Source organism: Thermobia domestica, chromosome 17, assembly GCF_964235325.1.
Source record: "Thermobia domestica chromosome 17, izTheDome1.hap1.1, whole genome shotgun sequence".
In the NCBI taxonomy this organism is placed as follows: domain Eukaryota; kingdom Metazoa; phylum Arthropoda; class Insecta; order Zygentoma; family Lepismatidae; genus Thermobia; species Thermobia domestica.
In genome coordinates this window covers 42453046-42476059 of record NC_137470.1, presented here as the reverse complement: position 1 = coordinate 42476059, position 23014 = coordinate 42453046, and positions in this window count along the sequence as shown.

Genomic DNA, 23014 nt, shown 5'->3' with positions numbered 1-23014 from the left:
ATTTAAGATATAAAAATTAAAACGTATCACACGCTTTTCTCACGCATTCTGACGACAGCAATGAGAAATGTGATTTACTACTTTAGCTACTTAAGCGCTAGTCAAATAGGTAACGGGCATTTACTATTGAAATTGTTGTCTACACAAAAATATAGTTAATTTCACATATAAAAAATAAACACACGTCACACGCACCTCTCACGCATTCTTATGACAGTAATGAGAAATGTGATTTACAACTTTAGCTACTTAAGCGCTAGTCAAATAAGTAACATATATTTAGTAATTAAATTTTTGATTACACAAAAATATAGTAAATTTCAGATATTAAAAATTAACACATACCACACGCTAGACTCACGCATTCTTACGACAGCAATTATAAATTTGATTTAGTACTTTAGCTACTTAAGCGCTAGTCACATATGTAACGTACACTGATTATTTAAATTGTTTTAATTTTAATCGTTTGTTACAAAAAATATAGTTTGATTTAGATATTAAAAATAAACATATCACACGCTCCCCTCACGCATTCTTACGACAGCAATGAGAAATGTGATTGAATACTGCAGCTACTTAAGCGCTAGTCAAATAGGTAACGGACATTAGGTATTTAAATTGTTATTTACACAAAAATATTGTTAAGTTCACATATAAAAAGAAAGGTCACGTCACACGCACCTCTCACGCATTCTTACGACGGCAATGAGAAATGTGATTTATTACTTTACCTGCTTAAGCCCTAGTCAAATAGGTAAACAACATTTAGTATTTAAATTGTTGTTTACACAAAAATATAGCTAATTTCACATATAAAAAATAAACACACATCGCACGCACCATACAGAAGGAAACGGTGTTTTTGGTTTATTGGATGATTCTTCTGCTTTTTCTGAAGTTGATTCTTTATGCACTGCATGAACAAGGGATGACGCATTTTCTGATATTGGTAAATAATCCTCTACGACACTACTTCCTTTGGCTTCTGGCAGAAGTGTTTTCTTTTCAGATCCTTCTTTCCTCTTCAGTAGTACTCTTGCTGCTGCGTCTTCCGACGGAGTCGCTTTGCTCGACTGGGGTTGGGAGGAAGCTGGAAGTGACGATTCCTTGTCGAGTTCACTCTCACTAATCAGAGCTTCAAAATCAAGTGAGTCATCATCCACTTCTGACATAAAGCGATCAGTGTCCTGTTCTTCTTTCACATTAACAACTTCAGTGTTTTCTATCTGCAGTGACGATTCTTCTGTTTGATAGTCACTTGGAGAACCCATGCTGCTTGGACCAGCCTGTTTCTCAGAGGGCTTTGGTGCCTCATGGTCCGCATCCGAAAAGCTTTCTTCCTCTTGTCGACTTTTGTTTGTCCCTTCGACTTCTGAATCAGACTTTTCACGACTTCTTTTTCCAGGATGTTGTTTCTCTGATGATTTCGAGATGATGGACTGTAAGACTTTCTCGCGTATCTGTTCACTGTCAGACGTACATTCTTCTTCACTTCCCAAATCTAAGCTGTCATTAGGTGCACGGCTTTGTACGTTAGAAACACTTGCGTTGCCCTGTTCAACATTAACCTTCGTTTTCACAGAAGAATCAGCTTTGGAACGACGCCGAGTACTTTTTAACTTCTTTGAACTCGCTACTTCTGAATGATCCTCTTCGACTACGTCCTTACGCTCTTCAATCTTGTATGCATCCCCTGTTAAACCTCTCACTTTCAACTGCGTAGCTGTTTTCATTAATGAAGGAAATTCATTCTCGGATACAGTCACTTCACCCAGGTACATGTAATTAAAAAGTGCTTCTAGTTCACTATACGGCACATGTTTCAAAATTATTAAAGGATATCCGTTTTCCATAGATAGAAAGTAGTTCCTCAAAATAAGGACTGCAAGCAGATAAAACCACCTTATGGACTTTGATCTCTCGTCCCTCAGCAGCCAAGGTGACATCGACAAGGCTCTGGTTTCTCAGTAAAGATTCAAAGTTTAATATGTCTAATATGTAGCACTTTGAGTATTTAAATAGTTATTTTCCTTTAATCGTTGGTTAAAAAAAAATGTTAATTTCAGATATTAAAAATAAATACATATCACATGCTTCTCTCACGCATTCTGACGACAGCAATTAGAAATGTCATTTATTACTTTAGCTACTTCAGCTCTAGTCAAATAGGTAACAGACATTTAGTATCTAAATTGTTGTTTACACAAAAATATAGTTAATTCAGATATAAATAAATAAACACATATAACACGCACCATTCACGCATTCTTAGGACGGCAATGAGAAATGTGATTTATTACGTTGGCTACTTAAGCGCTAGTCAAATAGGTAACAGACATTTAGTATCTAAATTTTTGTTTACACAAATATATAGTTAATTTCAGATATAAAAAATAAACACATATCACACGCTCCTCTCACACATTCTTATGATAGCAATGAGAAATGTGATTTATTACTTTAGCTACTTAAGCGCTAGTCAAATAGGTAACGGGCATTTACTTTTTAAGTTCTTGTTTACACAAAAATGTAGCTAATTTCACATAAAACAATAAACACACATCACACGCACCTTTCAGGCATTCTTACGACAGGAATGAGAAATGTGATTTATTACTTTAGCCACTTAAGCTCTAGTCATATAGGTAACAAACATTTACTTTTTAAATTGTTGTTTACACGAAAATATAGTTAATTTCACATAAAAATAAACACGCATCACACGCTCCTCTCACGCATTCTTACGACAGCAATGAGAAATGTGATTTATTACTTTAGCTACTTAAGCACTAGTCAAATATGTAACTTACGCTGATTGTTTAAATTGTCGTTGTCCCTTTAATCGTTGTTTACACTAAAACATACTTGACTTCAGTTATAAAAATAAACACATATCACACGCTCCTTCTAACGCATTCTTACGACAGCAATGTGAAATGTTATTTATTACTTTAGCTACTTAAGCACCAATCAAATAGTTAATATACATTGAGTATTATAATTGCTTAAACGCGTCTCAAAAAATACGCTTGTTTCTTTTTTTTTTGAATATCGAGTAGAAAAATCGATCATATGATTCACAGAGCTACGAGTTAAGCCTTTAACATTAACCTAACTTTTGTTACGAAGTGAGTAGTAGAAAATGGATCGATCTGGTTCAGACCTGGCTCAGTGTTAGCCAACTCACAAGCCCCTGGGAAAATGACCACAGTGCACCGTGAGCCCACGGTCTTTTACGACCTCCATTTTAGGGGTGAATTCGTTCCCTTTTATGAGCACTTTTAAGGGGGTGTACTCGTTCTCTTTTACGAGCACATTTTAGGGGGTGAACTCATTCCCTTTTATGAGCATATTTTCCAACCCCTACGAACACAGCGAAGAGCATAACACTACGTAACACACAGCAGAACAGATAACAGATAAGAATATGAAACATAGAAGGGGTGTATTCGTTTCCAACCCCTATGTTAATTACGAACAGATAGAAGAGCACATAAAACTACATCTGTGTATTCATTCTCCAACCCTTACGAACACATAGCAGAACATAAGACTACGTAACATAGCGAACATACAGAAGAGCAAATTGAACTCGTTCCCTTTTTCAACCCCTATTTTAACATAGCAGATAGCACAGCTAATAAAAGAGCATGGCGTATTTTCCAACCCCTATTTTAACATAGCAGAAATTGCGAACACAGAGAAGAGAAGATAACACATAACATAGAAGGGATGTATTCGTTTTCCAACCCCTATTTTAACATAGCAGATAATAAACACAACATCCTCTATTTTAGGGGTGTATTCATTTCCAACCCCTATTTCAACATGACAGAGACTACGAAACATAGCAGAGGTGAACACACAGCAGATACATAAGACTTGTTCCACCCTTATTTAGAGTATGGTATATTTTCCAACCCTATTTGAACCCATGGTCTTTTAGGGGGGTGAACTCGTTTCCTTTTCCAACCCTTATTTTAACATAGCAGAGAATACACTGATACTATGAACTCACAGCACAACAGATAATACATAGCACAGCTAATAAAAGAACATGGCTTATTTTCCAGCAACATATAGCAGACATAAGACTACGGAGGGAGGGTGTACTCGTTCTCATTTTTCAACCATTATTTGAACATAACAGATAATACATTCGAACCCTATAGCAAAGATTCTTTTAAGTAGTAAACTTGTTTTAACCTATATTTAAACATAGCAGAGATGATTATTTAAAGAATGCGAAGCTTCCGTGTTTTGTTATCAGTTACATAATAACTTCCGCCATATGTAGATAATTCTCATTACGTCATTTATCCGGATTTGAAAAAAACATTGACCTAGTTTTCTTTTTAACAGACAATAACTTGTCATTCAACGATAGAAATCCCTGAAAGTCATGTAATCAATCACAAAGGTATAAAAAAAGAGGGGAATTCCCGAGGATGACTCATACTATTGCGCAATATGACGTAATGCTGTCAGACAGGTATAAAAGACTGACCGACATGTTATTTGTAATCACTTCATTTTTACCGTGTGAAGCGTAAAGTTCAGATATTTTTTGTGTGTGTGCGTTTATATTATTAGTGTGGTTTATTAATAGTGTGGTTTTGTTTTCTTTTGTAAGTAAGACATTTTATAATAATACTATTAATATTATATTATAAAAACTCAGTTCAAAATTATTATAGTAACTTTGAAGAGTTAGTTTTAAAAAAAATGGCAACAAAAAAGATCAAATCAAATATTATCAATTCTGATACTCTATTTAATAATAATTTAAAAAATTTTATTTTAAAATGTGATACTGATTTAAATGAGGATAGTGGATGTTTTTTAAAGAATAAAAGAAAAGACTGTTTAGATATATTAAAACAGGAACAAGGTAATTCAGCATTTAAAGTAAATTTTTCGTTGGCTACAACTTTTGTAAAACCAGTAGATTTAGAAACATGTCGATTCTTTGTAAATAGTGGTAACGAAATTATTTTACCGAGTACAGATGTGAATTCTATAATAGAAAAACTATTTAATATAATTTTAGTTGAACAAGAAAATAGGGCAATTAGGAAATCAGGGTGGTCTTTATGTTCTGGACCAAACCATCACTTAGAAATTAAAATCAGTAAATATGATCCTCTTTCTGCTTCTTCTTTTATAAATTTACCTCAATGGATTTTATCCAAAAAGAATTGTGTTTTAAAAATTCAAAATAACGATAATAGATGTTTTCTGTACTGCATTCTAGCTGCGTTGCATCCCGCAAAAGAACATCCAAATCTTGTGAATAATTACATACAATATAGTAATACTTTATTACCATTATTTGAAAAAAACAATATAAAGTTTCCCGTCGAAGTAGAACACATAAGCAAATTTGAACATATGTATAATTCTGTATTTCCTAAGGAACAAATTTCCATTAATATATATGGCATTAACTATGATCATGAAACTATTTTCCCGTTACGTATAAGCGAAAACACATGTGTAGATAAACGTATAGATTTACTGTATTGTGAAGAAAATTGCAACAGTCATTATTGTCTAATAAAAAATATCAATGAGTTATTGAAGAGTCATAAAGAGAAAACTTATGTAAAATTGCCTCAATGGATTTTATCCACAAAATGTGTTTTAAATATTCAAAATAACGATAATAGATGTTTTATGTACTGCATTCTAGCTGCGTTGCATCCCGCAAAAGATAATCCAAATCGTGTGAATAATTACATACAATATAGTAATACTTTATTACCATTATTTGAAAAAACAATATAAAGTTTCACGTCGAAGTAGAACACATAAGCAAATTTGAACATATGTATAATTCTGTATTTCCTAAGGAACAAATTTCCATTAATATATATGGCATTAACTTTGATCATGAAACTATTTTCCCGCTACGTATAAGCGAAAACACATGTGTAGATAAACGTATAGATTTACTGTATTGTGAAGAAAATTGCAACAGTCATTATTGTCTAATAAAAAATATCAATGTGTTATTGAAGAGTCATAAAGAGAAAACTTATGTAAAATTGCCTCAATGGATTTTATCCACAAAATGTGTTTTAAATATTCAAAATAACGATAATCGAAGTTTTATGTATAGTATTCTAGCTGCGTTGCATCCCGCAAAAGATAATCCATATCGTGTGAATAATTACATACAATATAGTAATACTTTATTACCATTATTTGAAAAAAACAATATAAAGTTTCCCGTCGAAGTAGAACACATAAGCAAATTTGAACATATGTATAATTCCGTATTTCCTAAGGAACAAATTTCCATTAATATATATGGCATTAACTATGATCATGAAACTATTTTCCCGTTACGTATAAGCGAAAACAGCTGTAGGTAAACATATTGATTTATTATATTTAAACTCTCATTATTGTCTAATAAAAAATATCAATGCGTTATTGAAGAGTCATATAAAATTGCCTCAATGGATTGTATCCACAAAATGTGTTTTGAATATTCAAAATAACGATAATAGAAGTTTTATGTATAGTATTCTAGCTGCGTTGCATCCCGCAAAAGATAATCCATATCGTGTGAATAATTACATACAATATAGTAATACTTTATTACCGTTATTTGAAAAATTTCCAGTCGAAATAGCACACATAAGCAAATTTGAACATATGTATAATTCCGTATTTCCTAAGGAACAAATTTCCACTAATATATATGGCATTAACTATGATAATGAAACTATTTTCCCGTTACGTATAAGCGAAAACACAGCTGTAGGTAAACATATTGATTTATTATATTTAAACTCTCATTATTGTTTAATTACAAATTTAAATGGTTTAGTCAGACATCAGTTAGGTAGTCATCAAACATTTATTTGTAGACGATGTTTAATATCTTTTTATAACAAATCAAAATTAGATGAACATGACAAATTATGTAAAGAACACACTCCAACCAAAATTAACATGCCGAAACAAGGAGAAGTTTTAAAATTTCGAAAATTGAAATTGTTATTACAGAATGATGTGATAATAATTGCAGATATGGAAAGTTTATTAAAACCTATAAATAAACAAAGTGGATCTCATACAATACAAATTCACCAACATATACCATGCAGTTTTGGTTATATTGTATGTTGGAGTAACAACTATATGAAATCAGATTTAGTTATTTATCGGGGAGAAAATGTATCGATGAAGTTTATGTCTGCTATGGAGAATGAATTAAGAAAAATCATAAACATATTAGATCAAGAAAAACCATTAATACCATTAAATAGTTCTCAGTTACAGGAGTTTAACCTATCCACTGAATGCTCAGTTTGTGATAGTAAATATACGAGTAACAATAGAAAAGTTAAACATCATAACCATTTAACTGGTCAATTTATTGCCACGGTGTGCAACAAGTGTAATTTACAAATTAAGCGTCAAAGTAATTTTATCCCTGTCTTCTTCCATAATTTGTCTGGGTATGATGCACATTTATTTGTGAAAGAATTAGGTTGCACCCCTGGAAATATTTTTGTAATTGCTGAAAGCACTGAGAAATACATAACATTCTCTAAGCACTTTAATTTTAATGGTAGACCTATCGAGTTACGTTTTGTAGACTTATTTAAATTCCTACCGTATAGTCTCGAAAATTTGGTGTCAAAATTAAAACCTGAGCAATTTGTCTATACAAAGCAATATTTTTCTGATGAAAAGTTTCCTTTAATTCTCCGTAAGGGAATTTATTTTTATGAATACATAACAAATTTAGATACATTTAAAGAAACTGAATTTCCTGGAAGAGAAGCGTTTAGTAGCAAATTGAATGGAACACAAATTTCCGAGACTGATTATCAATATGCAAAACTGATTTGGCGTGTGTTTAAATGTGAAAATTTAGGGGACTACCACGATCTATATTTAAAATGTGATGTACTTCTCACAGCAGATGTGTTGGAGAATTTTAGAAAGACATGTTTAAATGCTTTTTGTATTGATCCGATTAATTGTTTTACTGCACCTGGGTTGGCATGGCAAGCCATTTTATATAGAACAAAAATTGAACTTGAACTTTTATCAGATATCAATATGTATATGTTTGTAGAAAAATCGATTCGCGGAGGTATTACTCAAGCTGTGTTAAGATATGCCAAAGCTAATAATCCTTACGTACATGATTTTGATGCGGAAAAAGAAAAATTTTATTTACTGTATATTGACATGAACAATCTGTACGGACTATCAATGATTGACTATTTACCATATGGTGGTTTTCGGTGGGAGGATAAAATTGACAATTGGCAAGACAAACATAAAATTATCAATTGGCCCACGGATAGTGAATGGGGATTTTTTCTAGAAGTGGATTTAGAGTATCCAAATTATTTACACGAATACCATTCTGATTTTCCGTGTGCTCCAACTAATGAAGTTCCACCGAATGGTAAATATTCAAAATTACTATTGACACTTAAATCGAAATCGAATTATATCTTGCATTATAGAGTATTACAATTTTATCTAAAACAAGGTTTAATATTGGTCAAAGTACATAAAATATTATGGTTTCGTCAATCTAAATGGCTTGCATCTTATATTCAAGAAAATACTCAACGCCGTGCAAATGCTACAATTGAATTTGAAAAAGATTTCTATAAGTTATTAAATAATTCTGTATACGGAAAGACAATGGAGAATGTACGAAAACGAATTGATATAAAATTAATTAACAATGAAAAAAAGTGTAAAAAATTAGTAGCGCAAAATCAGTTTGAAAATTGGGTAAAATTGGCTGATAATTTGGCATTGTTTCATATGGTAAAAAATCGGTAACCCTTAATAAACCAATTTACGTAGGAGCGACAGTTTTAGAATTATCAAAATTAGCTATATATAACTTCCATTATAATATAATGAAACCGCGATATGGAGATAAAATTAGAATTGCATATATGGATACTGACTCTTTCATTTACCAAATTAAAACTAACAATATTTATAACGATATAAAAGATATGAATGAGTATTTTGACACCTCTAATTATCCTGAAAATAATTTTTTATATAGCACACAAAATAAACACGTTTTGGGTAAAATGAAAGACGAATTAGGTGGAGTTCCTATGATTGAATATGTTGGGTTACGAGCAAAAAATTATGCTATAAAAACTGGTGAAAATAAAGAATTGAAAAAAATATAAAGGGATCAAGAAAAATATAGTTAAAGAACAAATTACGTTTGACGATTATAAATCATGTATATTTAAAAACGAAACGATCTATAAAACACAATTTGAAATTAAAAGTAAATACCATAATTTAACAACAAATCAGGTAAGAAAATTAGCATTAGATCCGTATGATGACAAAAGAAAAATTTTAAATTGTAATAAACACACTGTTCCTTGGGGGTATTATAATAATAAAGATGTAAAATGTACGATTTGTATATTGTAAATATGATATATTTTTTTGGATATATTAGTATTAAAAATATGTCACAATCAGTTCGAGAACAAATAGTTGCAGAATTACATAAAAGTGCAAGACGAAACTATCCTCGAATACCTGTTATAACGAAAGGGATTCATGATTTATGGCAAGCTGATTTAGTTGAAATGAATAGTGGAAAATTGAAAGGTCTAGCAAAAATTAATCGAAATTTCAAATATTTATTAACTGTGATAGATACATTCTCTAAATATGCTTGGGCTATTCCTGTGAAAAATAAAACTGGGAAAGAAATTACACAAGCATTTATAACAGTGCTGAGAAAAGCAAACAAAAACCCTAAATTTTTACAAACTGACAGGGGTCGAGAATTTTATAATTCAGAGTTTCAGAAGACGATGACCCAAAATAAAATTAAACATTATTCCACGTACAGTGATGTGAAAGCAAGTATTATTGAAAGATTTAATAGACCATTACGTAACTTAATGTGGAGACAATTTACACTGCAGGGAAATTATAAATGGATTGGCATTCTGCCAGAATTACTACATAAATATAATAATACTATTCATTCCACTATTAAAATGAAACCTATCGACGCTATTAAAAAAGAAAATGAAAAACATCTATTGACAAACATCTATTGCAAAAAGTTTTATGTGATAAAAAGAAAAAGTAAATTTAAGATAGGTGAATATGTAAGAATTAGTAAACTTAAGCGTCCTGGTTTTGATAGAGGTTTTACACGCAATTGGAGTACAGAAATTTTTTGAATTGCTAAAGTTATCTTTACTAATCCTCCAACATATCACTTAGTAGTCTCAGATAATAAACCTATTGAAGGAAGATTTTACGGACACGAATTACAATTAACGAAATTTCCAAACACATATTTAATTGAAAAAGTGTTGCGAAAGAAAAATAATAAGGCCTATGTGAAATGGTTAGGTCTGCCAAAAACTGAAAATTCTCGGATTGATTTAAAACATACTATATTGTAAAAAAAAAGAGAAGTCAAGAATTTATAGGTGAAGCATGTAATCACAAGTTTTTCTTGTAGATTTTATAATTTCAAAAAGTGAATTTTATATTTTAAATTCTAGCAACACTGTAAATTTTCGTTGCTTAGTTAAATTGTCATCATCATCATCATCATCACGAGGTCTATCAGTATCACAAGTAAAAAGTATATTAAATCAAATTTGTTCTTCCACAAACGCTGTTTTTTTATGTAAAGGAGAAAAGAAAGCAAAATATTTAAAAACGCTATTTAAAATAAATGCAATATATCTGTAATAGAGATGGAATGGAAAATTCCTTTTACATGTATGGTAGCAGGTCCTACAGGTTGTGGAAAATCATATTTTGTTAAAACATTTCTTGACCATTATAGCAAGTTATTTAAAAATATTGTATGGTGTTATGGTGAATGGCAACCGTTGTATGATACTCTTTCAAACTGTACGTTTAAAGAAGGTTTACCTCAAAATAATGAATTTCAAGCACATGAGGGTCCACATCTTGTCATTATAGATGATTTAATGCGTGAGTGTGACCATCGGATTGTAGATTTTTTTACTATAAGCCATCATAGAAATATAAGTGTAATATTTATCTCACAGAATATTTTCCATCAACAAAAAGGAATGCGGGATATTTCGTTAAATTGTCATTATATTGTTTGTTTTAAAAATCCTAGAGACCAAGCTCAAATTAATTATCTCGCACGACAATTGTATCCAGGTAATACAAAATTTATTCAAGAAGCATATCAAGATGCAACTCGAATTGCACATGGTTATTTACTTTTTGATTTAAAACAAAATACTCCTGATGAGCAGCGAGTTCGAACAAATATCTTTCCAACAGATTCTTTTAATTATGTTTATGTACCTGTAAAAAAATAATAATTGTAATATGGTTTATATTCTAACAACTATTTGTGCTTTAATAGCCGTAAAAAATGATTAGTAAGGAAAAGGCACATATGTTAAAACTTTTAGCAAAGTCAAAACCGAAAGCACGTAAGGCAATTTTACAAAATGCAGATCCTGATTTAATTCGCTCTGTTTGTGAATATTCCTATAACGCATTACAGGGAAATGTTCCATTAAATAAAACAGAGATAAATAAGCTAAAAAAATATAAAAAGGAACTGAGATATTTGGTGAAAAAAGGTCCGTCATTAAAACAAAAGAAAAAACGAATAATTATACAAAAAGGTGGTTTTCTTACTGCTTTGCTTGCACCTATTATTGGAGGTATACTATCTAGTTTAATTAAATAATTATGCAAAACGCACAAAAACTTATTTTAATCACACCAGAAAAATTACATCATTATCAAACGATATTTAATCTTGATGATGAAATGAAAGAAATTTTAAATAATAAAAGTTTAAATGTAGAAGAAAAATGGACAAAATATAGAGAAGTCTTACAAAAATATTTAAATATTATTCAAAAACCGGCAGCAGTTACAACAACAGCAACAACTACTACTACTACGGAGGAAGAAGAACCAGAAGACGAGGAGTAGGAGGATGATGAAATAATATCTACTCTCCCTGAAATTTGTAAACGTAAAGCGAGACCTTTATTACGTAAATTGAAACAAAATCCAAATATTCAATGGGACGATAATGGAAATGTGAATATTAATAATAAATTAATTCCAGGTGCAAATATAGTGGATTTGATATCCGATTTTGTTAGATGTCGTAAGAAAAATATTTCAGTTGCTGGCTGGAAACCTTTTGCTACATTATTAGCAAAAGCCAATATACCTTTAGAGTACATTGGTAATCCTCAACGAATAGATTATATTAGAAAACTAACAGAAGACGAAGAAGACGAAGAAGAAGATGGTCCTCCACTCCGTAAACGCAAATGGTGTACTTATAAGCAATAATAATAATAATATTCTATTGTAATCTATTGATATTTTTAAGTATATAGAAAGAAAGATGATTGAGCCCTACCTCAATTACTACATACATCAAGCAGGAGGTAATTATAACGTGTATAGAGGTACAGCATATCAAGAAGGTTATGGCATTGGTAGTTTTCTAGGAGGTTTATTTCGTACTGTATTTCCTTTATTAAAACAAGGTGCAAAAACTGTTGGTAAAGAATTGATACGTACAGGAATTAATGTAGCAGGAGATGTACTAGATAATAATAAACCTATTGAAGAGTCTTTGCATGATCGATGGCAAGAAGCTAAAACAAATTTAAAAAATAAATCTCAAAATAAATTAAATCAGGTGTTGGAAGGATCTGGAAGAAGAAGAAAAAGAAAGAAAGTTCATTTTAGTGGTGCTGGTGTGAAACGGATAAAAAGATCCAAAGATATTTTTGATTGATTAATTATGGAGCAAAGTGATAGTTTTTATCTCACACTTCCTAGCAATAGTTCTATGAAATATTTTCCTCAAAATACTCTTGCTTGTTATACTACTAAATTATATCAACCTATTGTACTGGAGAAAGGAGTGTGGGAAACAGCTGTTGTTGAAGTGCATTATACAAGTTCATTTCAGAATGTTTCCAAATATACAAATAATATTTATTACCGTCTCATGAATACAAAAAACTGGAACATAACTCAAATCTTACCAGGCCACTATTATCATGTTGATGATATTCTATCTCAAATTAATCATAAAAGTGATATATTAAATTTACAATTAAAAGTCAAAGCATCAGTGAAACGAATTGAGGTTAATAGAGTAATAAAAGATCAAGAGAAGCATATAGAAGTACGCCTATCTCCTGAACTAGCCCGAATACTAGGTTTTGATCATATACAGCAGGAAGATATTGCACTTGTTCATCATGCTCGTTATCCACCTGATTTACAAAAAGCGCTACCTACACTTATGTATATTTACAGTGATATTGTAGAACCACAAATGGTGGGTGACACCGTAGCTCCGTTGTTACGTATTATAAATACAAATATTACAGAGCATGGTATTAATAATGTACATATTTTTGATAATCCTCATTATGTCACTGTGCAACGTAAACAATTTGATCAAATTATTATTGATTTAAGAGATAGTACAGGTAATCTACTTCCTTTCCAATATGGCAGTGTATGTGTAAAATTACATTTTCGTAGACGTAATATGGTATTGTAAATTTTATCATGTGTGAATATTAATAGTAAGAAAAAGACAAAAATGCAGTGTGAGTGTATGAAATCAGAATTAGATTTAGTTGCTGGTTTACCCACTCAAACCAGTATTATAGGTAATAAAATAGTTCCATATAAACCTGTGGCTTCAATAGCTGATAATGCACCAATAGAATTTGTAGTCCCCGGTCATGGGGATGACTATATTGACTTACCGCACACAATGTTATATGTTAAAGGTAAAATTACTAAATCAGATGGTTCTAATTTAACTTCTGCCGATAAGAAAATCGGCCCTGTAAATGATTTTCTCAATGCAATGTTCAGTGAATTGCAATTATATTTAAATAATCAACTTATTTCCTACTCTTCACATACATATCCATATCGATCGTATATTGAAAAACTACTAAATTATAATACTGAAGCTAAAACAACGCATCTTCAAACATCAATGTGGTTTAAAGATACTGCAGGGCATATGGACAGTGTGGCCGATGCTAATGTAGGATTTAAACAACGTTTTCTTCTCACTGCTTTAAGTCAGTCATTTGAACTATTGGGCTATATTCATGCTGATATTTTCAATCAGGAGAAATTTTTACTGAATGGTGTACAATTGCGTATTAAACTAATTCCAGCTAAACCTACATTTTGTCTAATGGGTGACGCAGATGCTGATGGAAAAGTTGTAATTACAGATGCAACATTGCTTGTGAAAAAGGTTGATGTGTCACCGGCCGTTAAAATAGCACAAAATAAAGTATTACAAAATCCTAAATTTAGAGTAAAATATCCTATAACAAAAGTGCAAGTGAAGACTGAAACGCCGCCACAAGGAATTATGGATAGTACACTTCCAGATCTATTTTCAGGCCTAGTGCCTAAACGTATTATTATTGGTTTTGTTAGTAATACTGCTTTTAATGGTAATTATCAAACAAATCCATTCAATTTTCAACATTTTAGTATGTCATTTTTTACATTGTATGTTGATGGAAATCCAATGCCCTTCAAACCTTTACAGCCAGAGTTTGATAATAAGCTATATGTACAAGCATATTCTACGTTATTTACAGGTTCAGGTATTTATTATTCTAATCAAGGTAATAATATTTCACTCGCTGAATATCCTAATGGTTATACTCTACTGGTGTTTGATTTAACTCCTGATTCAAGCGCAAGTGCTGCATTTCGTACTAGTCCACAACGGCAAGGAAGTGTACGTTTAGAGGTTCATTTTAAAGAAGCACTGCCATCTCCTGTAACAACAATTATTTATGGTGAATTCTCTTCAGAATTAGAAATTGATTTCCAGAGAAAAATATATATTAATTAAAGAAAATGTTAAATACAATTGAGCTTTATGAAGCATTACAACAAAATTTGCCTAAAGATCATTTTGTTGGTGTGTATGCTGCTGATGAGTTACCTTTGTTTATTCATACATTTCCAGCCGCCATAATTATAAACACTGATTCTAGTGATAAGCCTGGTGAACATTGGGTTGCTGTTTATATATCTAATATGTGTGTGGGAGAGTATTTCGATAGCTATGGTATACCTCCCTATATACAAAATCATATAAGGTTTTTAAAACGAAACTGTCTGTATTATACATGGAATAATAGACGTATTCAAGGTGATTTATCTCAGTTTTGTGGACATTACTGTTTCCTATATTTAGCATGTCGTGCATCTGGTTATTCGATGCAGGATTTTTTAAACAAATTCTCACTCACTACTATTGATGCTAATGATATTATGCTTTATTCATTTATGAGAGTATGATGATGTTATTTTTTTAAACTCCGCCATTGCCGGTCCCAAGCCCTGGATGAGAAAGGAGGAGGGTTGGGGGTGTTGCTACCCCCGTAAAAGAAAATAATGTTGGGTTGGAAACGAGTACACTTCTATTCTCTGCTATGTTCAAATAAGGGTGGAATCCAAAACGAATACACCCCTATTCTCTGCTGTCTTCAATTAAGGTTGAAAAATAAGTCATACTCTTTTACTAGTTCTGCTATGTTCAATTAGGGGTGGAGAAAATGAATACACCCCCTGTGCTATGTCCGCCATGTTTCGTAGTCTCTGTCATGTTGAAATAGGGGTTGGAAATGAATACACCCCTAAAATGGAGGATGTTGTGTTTATTATCTGCTCTGCTATGTGTTCGTAATCTCAGTGTAATTTCTGCTATGTTAAAATAGGGGTTGGAAAATACGCCATGCTCTTTTATTAGCTGTGCTATCTGCTATGTTAAAATAGGGGTTGAAAAAGGGACCGAGTTCAATTTGCTCTTCTGTATGTTCGTTATGTTACGTAGTCTTATGATCTGCTATGTGTTCGTAAGGGTTGGAGAATGAATACACCCATTAAAATGGAGGTTGTAGATTTATGTGCTCTTCTATCTGTTCGTAATTAACATAGGGGTTGGAAACGAATACACCCCTTCTATGTTTCATATTCTTATCTGTTATCTGTTCTGCTGTGTGTTACGTAGTGTTATGCTCTTCGCTGTGTTCGTAGGGGTTGGAAAATATGCTCATAAAAGGGAATGAGTTCACCCCCTAAAATGTGCTCGTAAAAGAGAACGAATACACCCCCTTAAAAGTGCTCATAAAAGGGAACGAATTCACCCCTAAAATGGAGGTCGTAAAAGACCGTGGGGTCACGGTGCACTGTGGTCATTTTCCCAGGGGCTTGTGAGTTGGCTAACACTGAGCCAGGTCTGAGCCAGGTCTGAGCCAGATCGATCCATTTTCTACTACTGAAGTGATTCGACAACATTGGTGCAAGCCATAGCTACAAGTCGCTTTCGCGATTCAAGATGACAACTAAGTTTCTGTTCCATCATGACTCAAAAAATGCTTATCTAAGGCGCCTTTCTCGGAAAATTGCGATTTACATTACCACAAGAAAAAGCATTCACTTCGATTTTGCTGTCAGACACAAGCCCAGGATATCCAGAACTACAGTTCCGGTCAGTCACATTTTCCCAAATAACCTCGCTGTTCTCACCGTAATGGCTGTAATCGTTGTTTACAAAAAAATATACTTAGTTTCAGATATTAAAAGAAACATATATCACACGCTCCTCTCACGCATTCTGACGACAGGAATAAAAAATGTTATTTATTATTTTAGCTACTTCAGTTCTAGTCAAATAGGAAACAGACATTTAGTATCTAAATTGTTGTTTACACAAAAATATAGTTAACTTCAGATATAAAAAATAAACACATATCACACGATCTTCTCGCGCATTCTTATGATAACAATGTGAAATGTGATTTATTACTTTGCTGCTTAAGCAACAATCAAATAGGTAACATACATTGAGTATTTAAATTTTTGTTGTCCCTTTAATCGTGTTTACACAAAAACATACTTAATTTAAGATATAAAAATTAAAACGTATCACACGCTCCTCTCACGCATTCTGACGACAGCAATGAGAAATGTGATTTACTACTTTAGCTATTTAAGCGCTAGTCAAATAGGTAACGTTCGTTTACTATTTAAATTTTTGCTTACACAAAAATATAGTTAATTTCAGATATTAAAAATTAACACATACCACACGCTGGACTCACGCATTCTTACGACAGCAATTATAAATTTGATTTAGTACTTTAGCTACTTAAGCGCTAGTCACATATGTAACATACACTGATTAGTTAATTTTTTTTTAATTTAAATCGTTTGTTACAAAAATTATAGTTTATTTCAGACATTACAAATAAACATATCACACGCTCCCCTCACGCATTCTTACGACAGCAATGAGAAATGTGATTTAATACTGCAGCTACTTAAGCGCTAGTTAGATTTGTAACAGACATTGAGTATCTAAATTTTTGGTGTCCCTTTAATCGAAATTTACACAAAAATATTTAATTTCAGATATAAATAAAATAAACACATATCAGAAGGTCCTCTCAACATTCTTACGACAGCAGTCAGAAATGTGATTTATTACTTTAGCTTCTTAAGTGCTATTCAAATAGGTAACATATATTGATTGTTTAAATTGCTGTTGTCCCTTTAATCGTTGTTTACACAAAACATACTTAATTGCACATATAAATAATAAACACATAAAATTCGCTGTTCTCACACATTTTTACGACAGCAATGAGAAATGTGATTTATTACTTTAGCTACTTAAGCGCTAGTAAATAAGTAACAGTTATTGAGTATTTAAATTGTTCTTGTCACTTTAACCCTTGTTTACACAAAAATATACAGAATTTCAGATATAAAAATAAACACATATCAGACACTCTACTCACGCAATTTTACGAGAGCAATGAGAAATGTGATTTATTACTTTAGCTACTAAGCGTTAGTAAAATATGTAACAGACATTTAGTATTTAAATTGTTGTTTACACAAAAATATAGTTAATTCAGATATAAAAAAAATAAACACATATAACACGCACCTTTTACGCATTCTCAGGACAGCAATGAGAAATGTGATTTATTAAGTTGGCTACTTAAGCGCTAGTCAAATAGGTAACAGACATTTAGTATCTAAATTTTTGTTTACACAAAAATATAGTTAATTTCAGATATAAAAAATAAACACATATCACACGCTCCTTTCACACATTCTTATGATAGCAATGAGAAATGTGATTTATTACTTTAGCCACTTAAGCTCTAGTCAAATAGGTAACAAACATTTACTTTTAAAATTGTTGTTTACACAAAAATATAGTTAATTTCACATAAAAAATAAACACGCATCACACGCACCTTTCACGCATTCTCAGGACAGCAATGTGAAATGTGATTTATTAAGTTGGCTACTTAAGCGCTTGTCAAATAGGTAATGGGCATTTACTATTTAAGTTCTTGTTTACACAAAAATATAGTTAATTTCTCATAAAACAATAAACACACATCACACGCACCTCTCAGGCATTCTTACGACAGGAACGAGAAATGTGATTTATTACTTTAGCCACTTAAGCTCTAGTCAAGTAGGTAACAAACATTTACTTTTTAAATTGTTGTTTACACAAAAATATAGTTAATTTCACATAAAAAATAAACACGCATCACACGCTCCTCTCAAGCATTCTTATGATAGCAATATGAAATGTGATTTATTACTTTGCTGCTTAACCAACAATCAAATAGTTAACATTCATTGAGTATTTAAATTGTTGCTGTCCCTTTAATCGTGTTTACACAAAACCATACTTAATTTCAGATATAAAAAGTAAACACATATCACACGCTCATGTCATGCATTCTGACGACAGCAATGAAAAGCTGTCGCTACTTAAGCTCTAGTCAAATATGTAACATACACTGATTGTTTAAATTGTTGTTATCCCTTTAACGGTTGTTTACACAAAACATACTTAACTTCAGATATAAAAATAAACACATATCACACGCTCCTTTCACGCATTCTTACGACAGCAATGAGAAATGTGATTTATTACTTTAGCTACATAAGCGCTACTGAAATAGGAAACAGACATTGATTATTTAATTGTTTTAACTTTAATCGTTTGTTACAAAAAATATAGTTCATTTCAGATATTAAAAATAAACACATATCACACGCTCCCCTCACGCATTCTTATGACAGCAATGAGAAATCCGATTTATTATTTAGCTACTTAAGCGCTAGTCAAATATGTAACATACACTGATTGTTTAAACTGTTGTCCCTTTATTCGTTGTTTACACAAAACATACTTAACTTCAGATATAAAAATAAGAACATATCACACGATCCTCTCACGCATTTTACGAGAGCAATGAGAAATGTAGTTTATTAACTTAGCTACTTAAGCGCTAGTGAAATAGGTAACAGTCATTTAGTATTTAAATTGTTGTTTACACAAAGATATAGTTAATTTCAGATATAAAAAATAAACACATATCACACGCTCCTCTCACGCATTCTTGCGATAACAATGTGAAATGTGATTTATTTATTTTGCTTCTTAAGCAACAATCAAATAGGTAACATACATTGAGTATTTAAATTGTTGTTGTCCCTTTAATCGTTTTTACACAAAACCATACTTAATTTCAGATATAAAAATTAAAAAGATATCTCACAATCCTCTCACGTATTCTGACGACAGCAATGATAAATGTGATTTATTACTTTAAACTACATAAGCGCTAGTCAAATATGTAGCAGTTTGAGTATTTAAATTGTTATTTTCCTTTAATCGTTGGTTAAAAAATTGTTAATTTCAGATATTAAAATTAAATATATGTCACATGCTCTTCTCGCGCATTCTTACGACAGCAATGTGAAATGTGAATTTTTACTTTAGCTACTTAAGCGCTAGTCAAGTAGGTAACGGGCATTTACGATTTAAATTGTTGTTTACACAAAAATATATTTAATTTCAGATATTAAAAGTAAACTTATATCACACGCTTCTCTCACGCATTCTTACGACAGCAATGAGAAATGTGATTTATTACTTTAGCTACTTAAGCGGTAGTCAAATAGGTAACACATATAAAGTATTTTAATTGTTGTCCCTTTAGTCGTTGTTTACACAAAAATATAGTTAACTTCAGATACTAAATATAAACACATATCAAACGCTCCTCTCATGCATTCTTACCACAGCAATGAGAAATGTGATTTATTAGTTTAGCTACTTAAGCGGTAGTCAAATAGGTAACATACAATGATTATTTAAATTGTTGTTGTCCCTTTAATCGTTGCTTACAGGAAAATATAGTTAGTTTCAGATATAAAATTTAAACACTTACCACACGCTTCTCTCACGCAGTCTTACGACAGCAATGACAAATGTGTATTATTACTTTAGGTAGTTTAGCACTAGTCAAATACGTAACAAACATTGAGTTATTAAATTGTTGTTTTCGCTTTAATCGTTGTTTACACAAAAACAGTAAATTTCAAATACAAAAATAAACAAATGTCACACGCTCCTCTCATGCATTCTTACGACAGAAATGAGAAATGTGATATAATGCTTTAGTTACTTCCGCGCTAGTCAAATAAGTTACATACATTGCGTATTTAAATTGTTGTTGTCCCTTTAATTGTTGTTTATGCAAAATCATAGTTAATTTCAGATATAAAAACTAAACACACATAACCTCCTCTCAAGCATTCCTACGACAGCAATGAGAAATGTGATTTATTATTTTAACTTCTTAAACACTACTCAAATAGGTAACATACATTAAGTATTTAAATTTTCCTTTTACTTTTAATTGTTGTATACACAAAAATATATTTAATTTCAGATAATAGAAATAAACACATATCACACGCTCCTCTCGCGCATTCTTACGACAGCAACAAGAAATGTGATTTAATACTTTAACTACTTAAACGCTCGTCAAATAGGTAACATACATTGATTAATTAAATTTTTGTTATCACTTTAAACGTTGTTTACACAAAAATATAGTTACTTCATATATAAAACTTAAACACATATCACACGCTCTTCTCACGCATTCTTACGACATCAATGTGAAATGTGATTTATTACTTAAGCTACTTAATCTCTAGTCAAATGTGTAACATACATTGAGTATTTAAATTGATTTTTGTCCCTTTAATTGTTGTTTACATAAAAATTTAATTTATTTCAGAGAAAAAAATAACCACACATCACACGCGCCTCTCACACACTCTTACGGCAGCAATGAGAAATGTGATTTATTACTTTAGCAACTTAAGCGCTAGTCAAATAATTAACAGATATTAAGTATTTTAATTGTTGTCCATTTAATCGTTGTTTACACAAAAATATAGTTAATCTCAGATATAAAAAATAAACACATATCACACGCTCCTCTCATGCATTCTTACGACAGCAATGAGAAATGTGATTTATTACTTTAGCTACTTAAGCGCTAGTCAAAGATGTAACATACATTCAGTATTTAAGTCTTTTTTGTCCCTTTAGTCGTTGTTTACACAATAATATAATTTATTTCGGAGAAAAAAATAGCCACATATCACACGCTTTTCTCACGCATTCTTACGACAGCAATGAGAAATGTGATTTATTACTTTAGCTACTTAAGCGCTAGTCAAATAGGTAACAGATATTAAGTATATTAATTGTTATCCCTTTAATCGTTGTTTACACAAAAATATAGTTAATTTCAGATATAAAAAATAAACACATATCACACGCTCCTCTCATGCATTCTTACGACAGCAATGAGAAATGTGATTTATTACTTTAGTTACTTTCGCGCTAATCAAATAGGTAATATACATTGCGTATTTTAATTGTTGTTGTCCTTTTAATCGTTGTTTACACAAAAATATAGTTAATTTCAGATATAAAAAATAAACACATATCACATGTTCCTCTCACGCATTCTTACGACAGCAATGAGAAATGTGATTCACTACTTTAGCTACTTAAGGGGTAGTCAATAAGTAACATACATTCACTGTTTAAATTTTTGTTGTCACTTTAATCGTTGTTTACCCAAAAATTATTAGTTTCAGTTATAAAATATATACACATATCACACGCTCCTCTTACACATTCTTACGGCAACAATGAGAAATGTGATGTATTACTTACCTACTTAAGCGCTAGTCAAATAGGTAACATACATTCAGTATTTAGATGGTTTTTGTCCCTTTAGTCGTTGTTTAGACAATAATATAATTTATTTCGGAGAAAAAAATACGCACATATCACACGCTCGTCTCACAAATTCTTACGACAGCAATGAGAAATGTGATTTATTACTTTAACTTCTTAAACACTATTCAAATAGGTTACAGGCATTGCGTATTTAAATTGTTGTTTTCCTTTTAATCGTTATTTACACAAAAATATAGTTAATTTTACATATAAAATATAAACACATATCACACGTTCGTCTAACGCATTCTTACGACAGCAATGAGAAATGTGATTTATTACTTTAACTTCTTAAACACTATTCAAATAGGTTACAGGCATTGCGTATTTAAATTGTTGTTTTCCTTTAATCGATGTTTACACAAAAATATAGTATATTTCGGGGAAAAATAAACACATATAACATGCTCCTCTCACGCATTCTTACGACAGCAATGAGAAATGTGTATTATTTCTTAACTACTTAAGCACTAGTCAAATAAGTAACAAACATTGAGTATTTAAATTGTTGTTGTCCCTTTAATCGTTGTTTACACATAAATATTGTTAATTTCAAATATAAAATCTAAACAAATATCACAGGCTCCTTTCACGCATTTTTACGGCAGCAATGGGAAATGTGATTTATTACTTTAGCTACTTTCGCGCTATTCAAATATGTAATATATATTGCATATTTAAATTGTTGTTGTCCTTTTAATCGTTGTTTACACAAATATATAGTTAATTTCAGTTATAAAAACTAAACAGATATAACATCCTCTCACGCCTTCTTACGACAGC